Source organism: Rhinatrema bivittatum, chromosome 3 (genome assembly GCF_901001135.1).
Source record: "Rhinatrema bivittatum chromosome 3, aRhiBiv1.1, whole genome shotgun sequence".
Classification (NCBI taxonomy): domain Eukaryota; kingdom Metazoa; phylum Chordata; class Amphibia; order Gymnophiona; family Rhinatrematidae; genus Rhinatrema; species Rhinatrema bivittatum.
In genome coordinates this window covers 207,117,021-207,134,573 of record NC_042617.1, presented here as the reverse complement: position 1 = coordinate 207,134,573, position 17,553 = coordinate 207,117,021, and the positions used below count along the sequence as shown (strand labels likewise).

At 41.8% G+C, this 17,553-nt stretch overlaps 1 protein-coding gene across 3 annotated transcripts in view; it reads left to right on the top strand.

Annotated features, from left to right (window-relative positions):
* PACRG (parkin coregulated) overlaps positions 1-17,553 on the top strand; it is a 1,556,366-nt gene that overhangs the window by 158,460 nt on the left and 1,380,353 nt on the right. The window lies entirely within an intron of this gene.

Below are 17,553 nucleotides of genomic sequence, written 5' to 3'. Positions count from 1 at the left end.
CTGCTAGGGCCTATTATTTTTGTTCCAGGTTGTCCTCATAGGTTAAGTATATAAAAAACTACTTGTTGGCACTAGTTGTTTGTTGTCTCATGTATATTTTGTTGGGGGCAGCCTATAGCTAGTGATTCCCCATGTGTGAGGATTGCCATCCTGCTTGTCCTCAGTGAAAACAGAGTTGTTCACCTGTAACAGGTGTTCTCCGAGGACAGCAGAATATCAGTCCTCAGGAAACCTGCCCACCTCCCCTTGGCTTCTTATTTTTCTTTAATGCTGAAATAGAAGACTGAAGGGACTCCACATAGATACATGCTATAATGGCATGCATGGGCATGTCCAGTGAAGCACAGTGAAAGTTCTAGAAACTTTGACATAAGTTTTCCATGCCAGATGCCATCAGATGATGTCACCCATGAGTGAGGACTAATATCCCTCGGTTCTCGGAGAACACCTGTTATAGGTAAGCAGTTCTGCTTTACCTGTTTTGTCATGGAAAAGTTTAAAGTTTTGACTTTGATCCATAGAACTTTAAGTATTGATATTCCCATGTCTTTGAACATGGTACTGAGGATTCAAAAACCACATGTAGTCTAAGATCCTTTTGCAATTTACTTAATGCCCCTTCTATATAGTTTGTTTGTTTATCTGAATCTCATGTTGGGATGTTTTCAGTTACAGACCACTTTTGTGGAAATCATTGCCTAATAAACTAAGATCGGAATTGAATGTTTCAACTTTTAGGGAGAAATTAAAAACTATGTTTGCACAAGCATTCGATGGTTAGGATACTAATTATCATATGAATAGGTCTTGTGCGATTTCTGACATGGGTGTTAAGACTTTAAGTGGATTCAACTGACTGTTCATCCAGAACTTTGTACACTTTGAAGTGGAAGAGGTTTACCATATTGTGCACTGAAAAGAATATAAATCCCTTCCCCTGTCCGTCTTCAAAGTTACTATCAACCTTTATCTGTCTGAATCTGGTTTGCAAACAAATCCAATATGGGTACACCTTGCACAATAGGTGCTTACTATAACCAAGATGAAGAAAAACCAGTATCTTCACATCCTTTTGTAACTCTTTTCTTCAAAGGCTTACTCATCTCAAGCCTCCCTTAAAACCATCTACACTTTTCTGGGATATGAATGTGGGCCTCACTCATTTGATGATATTACCTTTCAAGTCAATAAATACATTTTTCCTTACGTATTTAACATGGAAATTGGTATTCTTGTTGCAGTCACCTCTGCTAGAAGAGTCTATAAACTTCCATCATTGGTGACTTACACATCTTACACAAATCTCTACCATGACAGAGTAGTTTTGCATGTACATCTGCAGTTTCTTCTAAATAAAATCTGTGATTTCCACATTAATCAACTATCATGCTATCTACCATCTTTCCCAGGCCTCATATTTATAGATCTGAATTGGTCCTACATACATTAGATTGTAAAATGCACAAGAAGCAAAACTTTTCAATGGAAAGGAAGTTTTCAAGCTGGGATCACAAAAATATGAAGTTCTGCATGGGTAGACTTAGGAACAATGTCAGAAAATATTTTTTATATATACTAATGGGTGGACCTTAAAAATAAAGGTTGCCATTGTTTATCTGGTATCACAAGTGTGCTTTGTAGTTGTCAAATCACAGTATATAGAAACCTACTATTGCATACAATTGTAGCAAGAAATTATTTTTTCACAGACAGGGTGGTACTCTGCCAGAGTTAGTGATGGAGTTAAAAAAGGAAATGGAATAAAAAAAAAAAGTGTGTGATAAATTTGGAGTATCCCTAGTGCCAAGAAGATGATAATGAAGCACTGAGGTAACCTGCACAGAGCAGCAGTTACAGCTCAAAACAGCAGTGATATGACTGAGTTGTTTTTCCAAGTTGGCGTGGGGTAACCTGCATTGAGCAGTGGTATGATTCATTTAGATCTATGAGAAAGCAGCAGAGTAATCTATATTGAGCAATAGTTACAGCACTAAAAGACAATAATACAACTTTGATAGGTTGGATGAGGGACATGGGGGAAGGAGGAATGGGTGGCTAGTTCCATTTGGGAATTTTTATGTGCATCAGCCCAAGAGGACAAATCACTTTTGGGCAGACTGGATAAGTTATTTTGTTTTTTTATCTGCTCTCATTTATTATGCTACTATGTCTTTCTTTATCGAAAGAGCTAAAGATGTTAGAAAGTCCACCCTTGAGTTTCTTTGGTGATGTCCGGAAATATCCAGATTTTACCACCAAGATAGGGCTTACTTCTATTTCTAAAGAATCTTTTCAAAACCATATCTCTGTCCTCAGATAATGCAAACTTTACCAAAAGCGTCCCTCTTTTTTCAATTTGTTCTTCTTGAGTTGTTTCAAGAAATCCTGTAAGGTCTTCCAGTGGGGGAGGTGTCTCTGTAGAATCCCTTCCATCTTGAGAATCCCCCACCTTTCCATCATTTTCTCTTTTCTTTAGGGGCTCAGTTATAAAGTAAACCTTTTGTATTTTAGGTAATTCTCCATTAGGTATTAATAGTAATTCCTGAAAATATTTCTTAAGTTGTTCTTGAGGCGAGATTAGTTTGCATTTTGGGAAATTAATTACCCTTAAATTATTATATCTTAAGTTATTTTCCAAGGATTCCATTTTTTTCTCTAGTCTAGAGTCTCTTTGTATTAAATCAGTTTGTATTTGTTTGCACTGATTTACTTGTGCATCCAATTCTTGTATTTTGGTAGAATTAGATAGAACAACTGGATTCACAGCATTAGACTGCTCTTGAAAACCTTTTACAAGCAAAGTCAATTTATTTATCGCACTATCAAGTGTGGGAATCCCGTTCCATAGTGAGTCTAAAGTTACCTTTTCAGGTTTGTTTAAGAGCCTGGTCTCTGTAGAATTCGCCATTATGCCCCTCTGCAACAATTCTAAACGTTCCAGCTCCGTCTGTTCCCTTCCAGCAGCGGTGGTCGACGGCAGAAAACTGCCTGCACCGCCCTGCATGCCGATGTCTGGCTCTCTCAGGGCAGTTGAGGTCCTTTCGCCCTGAGGCTGCCCGGCTCCGCCTGCTGGTAAGCCCCCCTCGATCGTCTCCTCCATTAGCTGCAACTTCGGCAGCTCAGGATTCACTGGCTCCAGCGCGTTTCCTCGGGCAGGACAGGAAGGGGTAGCCGGTGCGCCAGGGCTCAAAGATGTTTCATCAATAGAGATAGAGCTCTGCTCCTGCTCTAATCTCACTGCCGACTCTCCTGGCGATGCCCCCGTCGCGCCGAAGAACTCCCGTATCGTCGTTTGGATAGAGGTGGGTTCTAGGGGGGTCGAGGTGCCCTCCCTCACCTTCCCCTTTCTTTTGGTGTGGGGCATTTCTTCCGCAGCACAGCGGTAACAGCTGTAATGTATCTCCAAACGTTCGAAACAGGAGCTCAAAAAAATTTTGTTTTTTTATCTGCTCTCATTTATTATGCTACTATGTCTTTCTTTATCGAAAGAGCTAAAGATGTTAGAAAGTCCACCCACCTGTTAGTATCTTCTCAGGCTTGAACAAAATTGGATTTCAGATTGTATCTTTTTCTATGCAAAAACAGGCCTTCTCTCTAGAAGGCCATGCAAAAGTGCACAGTGCACAGTGTAACATCTGTAGCTGAACTTGGCTCCACCTCTATTGAATAACTATGTAAAACTGCTACATGGAGTTCAGTACATATATTTACTACTTAATACTGACTAGATACTGACTCTTGCCACAATACTAAATTTGGCCTCTCCATACTAAGAAATACAAAAAATGCCACATTTTTGTTCATCTTCTTCAAGCCAAGCACCTATTTATCTGGATGTCTTAAGGAGAGTATGCAAAAGGGACTTCAAGTCAGCCCTTAGCTTAGGAGTCCCCACTTGTGTGATTGATTCATTCTGTTTGTCCATGGTGAAAGCAAAGCTGCTTACCTGTAACTGGTATTTTCCATGGAGAGCAGGATAAAACATTCATAGATAACCTCCCTTTCTTGCTGTAGACCTCTCATGATCTTAAAGACCTCTATCAAATTCCCCCTCAGCCATCTCTTCTCCATGCTGAATAGCCCTAACCTCTTCAGCCTTTCCTCATAGGGGAGCTGTTCCATCCCCTTTATCATTTTGGTTGCCCTTCTCTGTACCTTCTCCATCGCAACTATATTTTTTTTTAGATGCGGCAACCAGAATTGTACACGGTATTCAAGGTGCAGTCTCACCATAGAGCGATACAGAGGCATTATGACATTTTCCGTTTTATTAACCATTCCCTTCCTAATAATTCCTAACATTCTGTTTGCTTTTTTGACTGCTGCAGCATACTGAGCCGACGATTTTAAAGTATTATCCACTATGATGCCTAGATCTTTTTCCTTGGTGGTAGCTCCTAATATGGAACCTAACATCGTGTAACTACAGCAAGGGTTATTTTTCCCTATATGCAACACCTTGCACTTGTCCACATTACATTTCATCTGCCATTTGGATGCCCAATCTTCCAGTCTTACAAGGTCCTCCTGTAATGTATCACAATCTGCTTGTGATTTAACTACTCTGAATAATTTTGTATGATCCGCAAATTTGATTACCTCACTCATTGTATTCCTTTCCAGATCATTTATATATATATATATATATATATATATTGAAAAGCACCGGTACAAGTACAGATTCTTGAGGCACTCCACTGTATACCCTTTTCCACTGAGAAAATTGACCATTTAATCCTACTCTCTGTTTCCTGTCTTTTAACCAATTTGTAATCCACGAAAGGACATCACCTCCTATCCCATGACTTTTTAGTTTTCTTAGAAGCCTCTCATAAGGGACTTTGTCAAACGCCTTCTAAAAATCCAAATACACTACATCTACTGGTTCAGCTTTATCCACATGTTTATTAACCCCCTTCAAAAAAATGAAACAGATTTGTTATGCAGGACTTCCCTTGGGTAAATCCATGCTGACTGTGTTCCATTGTTGCGTTCGTGCCTGTTCTCGCCCTCGCTCCACCCTCTCTACCTTAGTGGCGACTCCTTCTTCAGGTCTGACGGACAGATGCTGCCGCGGCTTCTCCTCGCCGTACTTCCTGGAATCCCCGGGCTAGCCTGACGCTGCGGATCCGCCATGTTTCTGATGATGTAAGGGCGCGCGCGCACACGCTCCAGAGATGTACCGGCAAGGGCGCGAACCTCGGGGGTGTCCCCCCATAGTGACATCATCCACTTCCACTTTAAAAGGTCTTTGTTTGCAACTCATAAGTGAGTTAGGAAGGGACTCTGTTGGACTATCTTCGGTTGTCCAAGACTACGTGCACTCGGGGAATTCGTTCTCCGCTACTCTACCTCCACCATCTTACCTAGGGATACCCGCTCCTCAGGGCTCCGCGCTCTCTCTTCTTGATTTCAGGTTACGAAGACAGGATCCGGTACTCGCTCCACGAGGGCCTACATTCCTGAATGCTCAGAAGACTCCTACTACCTGGAAGTGATCACAGACGTTAATACTGTAAGTTCTAATATAGATAAGAACTGGTACTCGCTCCACAAGGGCCTATGTTCCTAATCTCCGAAGTCTCCCTTCTGTCTAAGACATTATCGCAGGTATGGAGATCGTGAGTCATTATTGCAGATTATAAATAGGAACCGGTACTCGCTCCACGAGGGCCCATGTTCCTAAATCCCTTCTCAACTCTCTTCTATCTCAAGAAGCTATTGCATACCTATATCTGAAGGCTATTATTTCAGAATACAGATAGGAACCGGTACTCACTCCACAAGGGCCTATGTTCCTAAAACCCTCCAAAGACTCTCTTCCTTTCCATAAGCCATCTCATACACCGATATTGTGAGTTCTCATTCCAGGCTTCTTATAGGAACCAGTGCTCGCCTACGGCTCCTGTTCCTGAATATACTGAAGACTGCATAGAAGCCATTACAGATATCTACAATTGTGAGTGTAACATCTACTACTGGTTATGTATCCAGCATACCCTGTCTATTCACTACCTATAGTCTCTCTCTACAGCTCAGCAACCCAGAGACCACAATTCCAGTATCAGAGGGACTTCAGCCCTGCCAGGCACATCAGCTCGCTACTGCCACCTCTGGTGGTTCTACTGCCTTTCAAATAAAGAACTATCTGTGTTTGTCTCCATACTCCAGCCTAGCCGGTGGTCCCTCTCAGGATATCCTCCTGGGGGCGCTGGGATTCACCAATTTACATTAAGTGTTATTCCTTACACTGCCACTCTGTGGGAGCCAACCCACAATGGATTATTAACTCCTCCTATTGAGTATTACACATTGCTAGCTCCTCCCCTTGGGGAGCAGCATCGATAACAGAATGTTGACTCCGCCCTCCTGGCGACATCACCGAAAACAGATTGCTACTCCTCCCCTCTGGAGGAGCATATTGTTATCAGATTTATAACAGAGTGCTAACTCCTCCTACTAAGGGAGATTAGTAACAGATTGCTAACTCCTCCCTCTATAGGAGGGGATTTATAACAGATTGCTAACTCCTCCCTTTACAGAGGGGGATTTCTAATATCCATTAAACCATGTCTTTCTGTATGCTCTACGATTTTGATCTTGAGAATACTTTCCGCTATTTTTCCTGGCACTGAAGTCAGGCTCACTGGTCTATAGTTACCCGGATTACCCCTGGAGCCTTTTTTAAATATTGGGGTTACATTGGCCACTCTCCAGTCTTCAGGTACAATGGATGATTTTAATGATAGGTTACAAATTTTAACTAATAGATCAGAAATTTCATTTTTTAGTTCCTTCAGTACCCTAGGATGCATACCATCCGGTCCAAGTGATTTGCTACTCTTTAGTTTGTCAATCTGGCCTAATACATCTTCCAGGTTCACAGTGATTTCATTCAGTTCGTCTGACTCTTCACCCCTGAAAACCATCTCCGGAACTGGTATCTCCCCAACATGCTCATTAGTAAACACGGAAGCAAAGAATTCATTTAGTCTTTCTGCAATGGCCTTATCTTCCCTAAGAGCCCCTTTAACCCCTCAGTCATCTAATGGTCCAACCGACTCTCTCACAGGTTTCTTGCTTCGGATATATTTTTAAAAGTTTTTATTATGAGTTTTTGCCTCTGTGGCCAACTTCATTTCAAATTCTTTCTTCGCCTGTCTTATCAATGTTTTACACTTAACTTGACAATGCTTATGTTTTATCCTGTTTTCTTCAGATGGCTCCTTCCAATTTCTGAAGGATGTTTTTTTTGTCTAAAATAGCCTATTTTACCTCACCTTTTAACCATGACGGTAATCGTTTTGCCTTCCTTCCACCTTTCTTAATGTGTGGAATACATATGGACTGCGCCTCTAGGATTGCATTTTTAAACAATGTCCAAGCCTGTTGAACACTTTTAACCTTTGCTGCTGCACCTCCTAGTTTTTTTCTATTTTCCTCATTTTATCAAAGTTTCCCTATTGAAAGTTTAGTGTTAGAGCTGCAGATTTACTTATTGTCCCCCTTCCAGTTATTAGCTTAAATTTGATCATGTTATGATCACTGTTGCCAAGTGGTTCCACCACCGTTAACTCTCTCACCAAATCCTGCGTTCTACTAAGAATTAAATCTAAAATAGCTCCCTCTCTTGTTGGTTCCTGAACCAATTGCTCCATGAAGCAGTCATTTATTTCATCCAGGAACTTTATGTCTCTAGCAAGTCCTGATGTTACATTTACCCAGTCAATATTGGGGTAATTAGTGACAATCTAGCAAGGAACAAACCCGATTGCCAAGGCAAGGAAGTACAGGCAGGAACTTCCTTATATATGGGAATCAATCAGAGCGCTCTGCAGAGCTGGGACCCGCCCCTGGCCCTACAAGAGGCTGGGCGGTCTGTGCGTGCATGCGTGTAGGGGCGTGGAAAACGCCACTGAGGACACCGAGCTCCAGCGTGAGGCCTGGTGTGTAGTGGAAGGCCCAGCGACCGCTGCTGCAGGACGCCGAGGACTGGAAGAGCTTGCAGCTACCGCTAGGAAGGCCGACCCGGGATCTGCCGTGGAACCAGAGAGGTGAGCAGGCCCGTGAGCGAGCTGGGCGCAGACAGGGTGCATAACAAAAATGATGACTATTCAGTTTCCTGATTGATGCCATGGGGATGTAAAGAATGGAGTCTGAAAATCCAACATTGTTCTCAATGGAGTAAATGTCTACCAAAATCACCACCCCTCAGAGTTTGGATAACCAGGTTAATAACTAAAGAATGCAGGTTATCCACAGAGTGGTTAGCTACCTGCCAATGAGCCACAAGGGGGTTTTCAACACATAGTCGGCATAAGCAACTCCAATGTTCATATTGTGAACCATACTTTTTTATATTTCATATTGTGAACCATAACTTTTTATATTTTTTGCGCCATTTTTGTAGTGATCTAATATGGCTTTGCCTTTACTGTTTGATTAGCTTGCTTAAGTTTGGCAGGAGGTTTTTACTTTGAATTTTTCGCTTTTGTTGGAGGTATGTATTTGAAGGATTCCTTGTTCTTTTGGGGTATGGGTGTTTGTTACTTGGTCCCTTATGTTTTTATCTTGTGCTTATGCTTACCATAAACTGTGTTTACCATAAATAGCAGGATGAATTAACCATTACATGTGGGTGATGTCATCCGGGGGCACCAAGGAGACCTATTTCTCGTACACCTAGAAGCATTAAGCTGCGGTGTATTTTTGCGGGAGGGGTCCCACTATTGCCGAGAAGGGGGATGTTCACAGGATAGTGTCTCCTCTCCCCTGAAAAAACTTCATGGCCATATGGTTCCACCACAACCCCACCCCAAAACTTTAAAATGAAAGGAGACTCTCACGATGGGACATGGGATGCCCCCTAGCACCTAGCCCAGTCAGTGCCATTTTTCAGAATGGTGCTCACCTGCCCTTGTCCCTATTATGGCATGGCCTAGTTCTGATCCCTGAACCTTGCCCCAATCACATGACAGGGGCAAGGGTCAGGTCGATGCCATTTTGAAAAATTGTGCCGACCAGGCCAAATGCTAGGGGGTACCCTAGGCCCCATCACGGGAGCTTTTTTTTTCATTTTCATTCACCAGAGGAGGTTGGGAGTGGAGGGGTAAGGGGGCCTCCGGAACACAATTAATGTTTTCCTTATATTTGTAGGGGCCCACTGAACCCCAATGATTTAAATTTATACCTTTGTGGGAGAGGGAGGGGGTTTTATATAATGGGGGAGGGGTGCACTGTACCCCCAATGAGGTTACTTGATTAGTGGGGTGGGGAGAATTGGATTGCTTTAAACAATGGGTTGGGGGAGCCGTCACCTCATGTTCAGGTAAATCTTTTTTTTTTTTACATTCTGGTTTAGCCCTGACCTCTGACTCTAGTAGTTTTCTTTTGTGCCACAGCTTTTAAAATTTTTTTGCATGGCCCTTTAAATATAACGCGGGAGTCTCAGGACCTGCATTACATTTACCAGTTCCCCAGGAGGTGGTGTTGTTTTATCGTGGGTGAACACTTTCTCGGTCAGATACAATAAAATATTTACTTGAAATTGCCTATTAATGACCCTCTATGCATGCATTTGCATTATTCTTGCTTGCAAATTGCATGGAAAGCAGGTCATTATAAGGGCAGAGTCATGCAGATTATTGCGTATATTGCATGATATCACTCTGTCATAATATATACGCTGTTTAACATGCATTAGAGCACTATCATAGTTTAATGCATTACCCAGTTAATTTGTAGAGATTTTGCTTTACTGAGCATTTGCTGGAAGTAACATGGAAGAACAGCATATCATGTTATTTAGTGGGCACCCATTCAGCCTCATTTGCATTCATGGACATGGTAATTTTAATGAGCAAATGCTAACATCTTCACACCTCTATTTAACATACACAAGAAGGCTTTATTGTGTCATATATTCTTTTTAGTGCAAAATAGCTTAAATGGTAAATTTTAAAAGCCTGGCACATGCCAAAACCAGAAGATATGCAAATATGTTGGGGTGGTGCGCATCAAATGGATTTTAAAAGGCTTTCATGTACACCCATATTTCCCACTATATGCACAAATATAAAGTTCTGAAAAAGGATTGGGGAGTGGGCGTGATCTGGGCAGGGCATGGGTGTTCCTGGATTTCAACTTTAAATTTGCACGTTAATACTTATGTGCACAACTGCGCGCCAGGATCCCCTGCTGAGTAACATTTCTTCTGCTATGGAAGACGTGTAAGAAATAAAATAAAGAAAAATAAATCAGCTGGGTTTTAAAGGTAGGGTCTAACATGGTAAATGAGAGGCTATTAAACTAGAAAGGTTTGGAAGTCCTATCCCTTACCTGGATGAATTGGGAATGAACTGGGAAAACTGGAAATGGCTACTAAAATACCTCCACTTATATGGCAGAAGTGGCCTTTATGTGCATAGGCACAATCCTATTTAAAATTGTGCACACATCTGGATGCGGTCAGTTTATTTTATAGCATGAGTGCATATAGATTTGTATGTTATAAAATGGTCGCATCTCTGACGCGGGCCAAAGACCACGAGTACATGTGCGCCTGCGCGCCTGTTTAAATGTTACCATCTTAATGTGCATGCTAAACAACATTATTGTTTAGGCTTTATAATGTAAAATTACTTGACTCTGACTACAGATTAGATCTTTCTCTAAATATCTTCAATAAAGCCCTTAAAGCTCATCTTTTATTGAGGTTATTTTAGGAGCTACCTCTTTTCTGTTTATTTTCTTTTCCATTCCCTACTATTCACTTTTTTATTGTAATAGCTATCTTCTTTCTTTCCATTGTAAGAACATAAGAAATTGTCATGCTGGGTCATACCAAGGGTCCATCAAGCCCAGCATCCTGTTTCCAAAAGAGGCCAAACCAGGCCACAAGAACCTGGCAATTACCCAAACACTAAGAAGATCCCATGCTACTGTTGCAACTAATAGCAGTGGCTATTCCCTAAGTAAACTTGATTAATAGCAGTTAATGGATTTCTCTAAGAACTTATCCAAACCTTTTTTGATCCCAGCTACACTAACTGCACTAACCACATCCTCTGGCAACAAATTCGAGAGCTTTATTGTGCGTTGAGTGAAAAAGAATTTTCTCCGATTAGTCTTAAATGTGCTACTTGCTAACTTCATGGAATGCCCCCTAGTCCTTCTATTATTTGAAAGTATAAATAACCAATTCACATCTACTCGTTCAAGACCTCTCATGATCTTAAAGACCTCTATCATATCCCCCCTCAGCCATCTCTTCTCCAAGCTGAACAGCCCTAACCTCTTCAGCCTTTCCTCATAGGTGAGCTGTTCCATCCTCTTTATCATTTTGGTTGCCCTTCTCTGTACCTTCTCCATCGCAACTATATCTTTTTTGAGATGCGGCGACCAGAATTGCACACAGAATTCAAGGTGCGGTCTCACCATGGAGCGATATAGAGGCATTATGACATTTTCCGTTTTATTAACCATTCCCTTCCTAATAATTCCTAACATTCTGTTTATTTTTTTGACTGATGCAGCACACTGAGCTGATGATTTTAAAGTATTATCCACTATGATGCCTAGATCTTTTTCCTGGGTGGTAGCTTTTAATATTGAACCTAACATCATGTAACTACAGCGAGAGTTATTTTTCCCTATATGCAACACCTTGCACTTGTCCACATTATTTATTTATTTATTTATTTATTTATTTATCTATTTATTTATTTATTTAACTGGTTTTTTTATACCGACATTAGTGGGCACATCATATCGGTTTACATTAAAACAATAGGTAGAAAATACAAAGAACAGGGAGCGGGGAGGGGACAACAAATGCAACATGTGCAGCAACGGTACTGCAGCTAGGGTAGGCTACAGAGTGGAGCCTGAGAAGGAAAACTGGAAAGGTGACAGGTGAACATAAAAACTTAGAGGTAACAGATTAACATAAAAACTTAGAGGGTATGGGGTTAGTGGTTGAGGTGGTGAAGGTGGTGTAGTGTGTCTAGCCTGGGTATGCCTGGTGGAAAAGCCAGGTCTTGAGCATTTTCTTGAATTTGAAGGGGCAGGGTTCAAGGTGAAGGTTAGTAGGTAGGGTGTTCCAACAGGTGGGACAGGCTATTGATAGGGCGCGGTCCCTTGTTAAGGTGAGGTGGGCATTTTTGAGGGGTGGGGTGTGCAGAGTACCTTTGAGGTTTGCTCTGGTTGGGCGGGTGGAATGTGTGAAGCGGAGGGGTTCATTGAGCCAGGAAGAGTTGTTATTGTATATGGATTTGTGAATAATGGTGAGGGTCTTAAATAGGATGCGTGATGGGATAGGGAGCCAGTGGAGGTCTTTAGGAGGGGGGTTATGTGGTCAGATTTACGTGCATTCATGATGGTTCTAGCGGTGGCGTTCTGTAGCATTTGTAGAGGTTTGATTGTGGAATAAGGAAGGCCTAGGTACAAGGAGTTGCAATAGTCTAATTTGGACGAGAGGGTGGCTTGGATGACTGTTCTGAGATCATGGGTTTGGAGTAAGGGTTTGAGTTAAATTTCATCTGCAATTTGGATGCCCAATCTTCCAGTCTTGCAAGGTCCTCCACTTGTGATTTAATTACTCTGAATAATTTTGTATCATCCACAAATTTGATAACCTCACTCATTGTATTTCTTTCCAGATCATGATATATGATATATATATATATCATTTATATATATATTGAAAAGCACCTGTCCATGTACAGATCCCTGAGGCACTCCACTGTTTACCCTTTTCCACTGAGAAAATTGACCATTTAATCCTACTCTCTGTTTCCTGTCTTTTAACCAGTTTGTAATCATGAAAAAACATATTTAACATATCACTATTATCTGAAATTATAACATAAGCTAAAACAAATTTGCTTACCGTAAATGGTGTTTTCAGTAGATAGCAAGATGAATTAACCATTACATGTGAGTGACATCATCCGGCGGCATTGAACAACTCATCTCTTCAAGCTAGTAGAGCTTTGAGCTCTGCTGAGCATCTGTGAGACTTCCCATGGGGTTGCCTCGTAATTCTCCTCAATCTACACCAGAAGTAATCTAGTTATGTAGTCAACTCTCCAGGGAGGTGGGCGGGTGTTCCATGACTAATTCATTCTGTTATCTATGGAAATCACCATTTATGGTAAGCATGCTTGCTTTTTCGTCAATATGCAGGCTGATTTATCCATTACATGTGGGGAGTTCTAAGATGAGGGTAGCAGTAGATCTTTTACTTCGTAAGCAACCTGGCCTTCACCATGGATAGTGGACTTCAGTGAGACCAGATTTTGCAAAATTGCTTGTCCAAATATACTATCAGTCTTTGAGACAGTAGTGGGACTTAAAGGTATGAACGGAAGACCAAGTTGCAGCTTTGGAGATATCTTCAAAAGGTATTTCTTGAAGATGTACAATGGAAGCAACCATGGCTCTCACTTGATGAGCTTTCATAGAGTCCTATGAAAATAATTTGCAGTCCTGCAAAGGTGTAGCAGTGGTATAGACACTCAGCGGCCAGTTAGACAAGTTACATTTGGCAACTGCTACCCATATTCTGTTGGGATCTACGTTTGGGTGAGTTAGTTTCTTGTAGTATACTAAGGTTCTTTCACAGTCCAGAGTATGTAGAGGTTTTTTGCCCTTACATGCATGGGGTCTAGGAAAGAAAGTAAGACAATAGATTGATTTATATGGAAAGCTGATATGACTTGAGAGAAACTTTGGATGAGTACAGAGAGCCACCCAGGTATTGAAGAATTGCTTGTATGGAAGATAGTGGATGAGAGCTTGAATTAGCTGTCTCTCCTAGCTGATGTCACCACCACCGCCACAAGGAACACCACTTTCCATATCCAGTACTTTATAGAAGCTGACTCTCATGGTTCAACAGGCGGCTTTATTAGTTGAAAAAGGACTACATTCAAGTTCCACAGAACAAGTAGCTTTTCTACCACATGTTTAACATGCCATAGACCTTTCTTGAAACCTGATAGCGGGTGAATAGAAATAAGTTTTCTGTGTACTTGAGTATTTAGGGGCAGATTTTCAAAGGGGTACGCGTGTAAGATACACGCGTACCACCCGAAAACCTGCCCCAAGCTCCCCCTGTGCGTGCCGAGCCTATGTTGAATTGGCTCGGCGGCGCGCGCAAGCCCTGGGACATGCGTAAGTCCTGGGGCCTTCCTGGGGGGCATGTTGGGGGGCATGTCGCGGTGGCGCGTTGTCCGGGGGCAGGGCCACGGGTGTGGTTTCAGCCCGGGGGCATTTCGGGGGCGTAGCCGAGGCCTCTGAAACTGCTCCCAGGCCAGGGAATCGCGCGAGTTACACCTGCCTCAGGCAGGCATAACTTTTCTAACAAAGGTAGGGGGGGTTTAGATAGGGCTGGGGGGGTGGGTTAGGTAGGGGAAGGGAGGGGAAGGTGCGGGGGGTGGAAGGGAACGGAGGCAGGCTGCGTGGCTAGGCGCACGCAGGCTGCCGATTTTGGGCAGCCTTGCGTGCACCGACCCCGGATTTTAAAGGATACGCGCGGCTACGCGCATATCTATTAAAATCCGGAGTACTCTTGTTCGCGCCTGGTGCGCGAACAAAAGTACGCGCGGGTGTACTTTATTAAAATCTACCCCTTAGAGCAGCTCAATCTCTTTCCTTTTAATTCCAGTTTTTTAGGGCTTTCTGGAAGAGAGGCCATGATCCCGTTCCTCCTTGCGTATTGATATAAAATATTGCATCCTGGTTGTGAGTTTGAATCAGAATGCTCTTCCTTTGAAGAAGATGCACAAAGGTTAATAGAGTGTATCTGATTGCTTTCAACTCTAGAAGATTGATTTGATAGCGTCTTTTTTGAAGAATCCAGATATTTTGTGTGCGAAGGGTTCCGGTGTGCGTTCCCCACCTCTCGGTGGAAGCATCAGTTGCCAGAGCCACTTGAAAGGGGAGCAAGCAAAGAGGGGTTCTTTCATTGAGAATTTATGGGTATAGCCACCACTGAAATTCCCATTAATAGTCGCTGTGATTTTTACTTGATATGACAGTGGTTGAGTTAGTTGATACCACTGGGTATATAAGCCCCATTGGAGATAGTGGATGGGAAGAAAGGTCAGCAGAACCACATGGATGGCTGCTGTTATGTGACCAAGCACTATTAGAATCTATCTGGTGGATGACATGGAAAGAGGAGGTTGCAGATGAGAAACTTTGTGGTGTTCACTTGGTCGGGAGACAGGAATGCTCTTTCATGTATCGAGCTTATCCAAGCCCTGATGAATTTGAGTCTCCATGCTCAGTTTCTTAAAGTTGATGAGAAAACCTTAAGGGGTAGATTTACCAGACATGGTGGAAGAAAAGGTCCTTTTTGTCATTATGATGTTTCTTTTTTTATTGGTAGCACTGAAAAATAGTGTGGTGGACTGCAGAGGCAGCGAGGCAATTGTATAGAAGAAAATTAAGAAAAAATATCAAATTGTAAAGGTTTTAAGGATTTTTACAGAAAACATTTAGAAGAGACAGAATTCACATTTACGCTATGAGTAGACAAAAAATGACTGAGGAAACCTACAAAACAATGCCTGCACAGGAACTTCTGCACATGGTCAGTAGAACTCAAAGCTCTACTAGCTTGGAGAGTCAAGTCTGTTTGGTGCTGCCAGATATCATCACCCACATGTAAAGGCTAATTCAGTCTGTTTATTGACAGAAAATGTTATTACTACTACTTGTCCCATGTACACTTTAGGAATTTCTTTCTTAAGGATGTTTGAATATATTTTTATATGATAGATGATATATATATATATATATATATATATATATATATATACATACACACCTTGGTTTGGGAATATTTCTCTTCTAAAAGAACGGTGTTTAGCTTGTTTTTCTGTACCAGCAGTAGAAGGGACATAATTTCTATTTTCAATTTTGGTCTGAAGTTAGTGTTCATTTGTTAATCATATTTGGGCCTGATATTCAGTGCCACTTAGTTGGGTAAGTTTGAACTTATCTGGCTAAGTTTATCTAGCTAACTTGTGCAGTCAGGTAGTAGCTGAATATTGGTTCCTTTGTCTTTTCATCTTTTGTAATATTTGAAAACGTTTTCCTGAAATCTAATGAGCACTGCCAGTCCTTGGACTACATTTCAAACATACCTAAGAAATAGGTGAATGTTATTCAGAATACAATGTAAAACTCATTTCTGCAGTTGTCATATTTTAAGTAAGTAGAAATTAAACTGAGTTAGAAATCTGGCCCTAGTATTTGTGTTTGCGCTTTTGGCTTTGTGGTTTCAAATGCTGAATTTCTGTTGATTTTGGTGACGTCTATAATTATGTTCAAAATGTGCTAACCAGTAACAACAGTCATTGAAATACAGACATGGGAAATATAAACAAAATTATATAAGTAAGAGCAATGCAATTTAAAACAAATAATGTAATGCTATCAAACTGAATTGCAACCTTAATGGTATAGTTTAAATACTTTAGTTGTAGGATTTTCTATGCACTGTAATCAGGCCTGGTGGGAGTGAGGCAGCAATTAGACATATTAAAATTTTTTTTTGTTTACAATGACAAAGAAAACTGGCAATGTTATGTTGTATTATAAACCAATAATAGAAGCTGGTATGATTGATGAACGTGTGAAAAGGAGAATTAAAAACACTTTTCCTCCATCTCAACAATCTCTGCTGTCCTTCATTGAATGATGGCTTAGAATGTGTCATGAATGTGCACTATCGGTAATGCTCTTGTCAATAATATCTTTCCTTTTCACTCACCTTTCAATATTTAAGCTCTCCATTGCTGTCAGGAACTCATATTTATTATAGCAAAATAAGAAGCAAATACACAATCCTATAATATATAATTTATCGAAAAAGGGTTGTAGAAATACAATTCCAACCAAAGGGGGTTATTTTCTAAATGTTTATCGTGGGTGTTAGGGCTTAATGCATGCGATAAACCCCTATCACACGTGAAAAGGGCCTTTTCGCGTGTGATAGGATGCAAAAAAGCTGGAGGGGAGGAGTCGGGGTGCGGAGGGGGAGGAGTCGGCTGCAGCACCGCTGCCGGCAATAGTGTGAGGAACATTATCGCCGGCAGTAGAGTAGCAAATAGCTATACCTTTTACGGTTTCGCTATTTGTTGCGAAAGGCTGCAGCTGGCTGCACTGCCTTTCGCAGGCCCGCCCCCTTTGCCCTGCTCCCTTTTTCTTGGGAATCATCATTCTGCGAGGAATGATGAATCCTGCCCAAAGTTTGAAGAAACAGAACTTATGTTGTGGGAGTCTCAGTTTAGTGGACCCTTGGGCTGACCTGCTGGAGACTAGGAAGAGATGGACTATGTCTCTGATGAACAGCGGGCCGGGAGGCAGATGTTCAGGCGGGACATAGATGCTCTTCACCCTGGAAGCTGGTGCTCCCCCGGGAGGAGCCGTAGGAGCCAACCAACCGTAGGAAGCCAAAGCCCCCCCGGGAGGAGCCCGAAGGGGCCCGGCCGCTGGGACTTAGGTGGGTTGTGGATCAGGACAGGTAACTGGAACCAGACT